Raw genomic sequence first — 832 nt, 5'->3', positions numbered from 1 at the left:
CCCCTTTCACCACAACAGACCTATCAGCTGTATGCAGCTGTACATCGGATCGGTATTGTCTGATATGCCTCCTTAAAAATCAGCTATCGGTATCAGCCCCCAAAATCTCTGTTGGTGCACCCCTATTAACTATACAAATCTTGTCAGCATAAGGAATAAACTTAGAATATTGACTCAGTGTTACTTTGATATTTTTCTACTGGATTTTTTTGTTGGTGTAGCTCCACAACTGAGATCCAGGACTATTCTGCAAAGAAAAGTTTGAGCAATTTTGCTGCATCTTAAAAGTAAAAAAATAAAATAAAATCTGGAAGAAATAAGCATTTGTGTCACTAATGCTTCCTTCCTCTTGACATAACTAAGCTAGGTTCACTGCTGAGTTTGATTAATACCACTTTGGTTTCCATGTACTTGTGCCCACTTTCACCAACAGTGAATTTTGCTCCTCATTGTCACCGGGAGTAGGTTAAGACAAAGCCTATTGCTGTCTGAGGAGAAAAAACAGCCATTAGTGCATCACGTAGCTGGCTTGTACCAGCCAGCAGCCTGCTGTGGGAGGCAGGCAAGTCTGTCTCATTTGTCAAGAAGATCAAGTGCTCAGAATAGGAAGGAATATAGAAATGTATTATCCCAAGAACTAGGGAAGAAAAAATGCCCAAGAAAGGAGGCAGAAAGTAAAAATCTAGAGGGAAATTGTATTATTTGTGCAGGGAATCCTGTGCGTCAGGCCTAGAAGAGCCATCTCAGCTTCATAGCTGAAAACTAGTAAATACAGGGCTACTTTTCAAAAGCTTTGTCGTGAAGCAGTTAACATCACCATGCACATGGCACA

This window comes from Crocodylus porosus, unplaced genomic scaffold, assembly GCF_001723895.1.
Source record: "Crocodylus porosus isolate Cpor-Errol unplaced genomic scaffold, CroPor_comp1, whole genome shotgun sequence".
Taxonomy (NCBI): Eukaryota; Metazoa; Chordata; order Crocodylia; family Crocodylidae; genus Crocodylus; species Crocodylus porosus.
Note: the sequence above shows the minus strand (reverse complement) of the source record.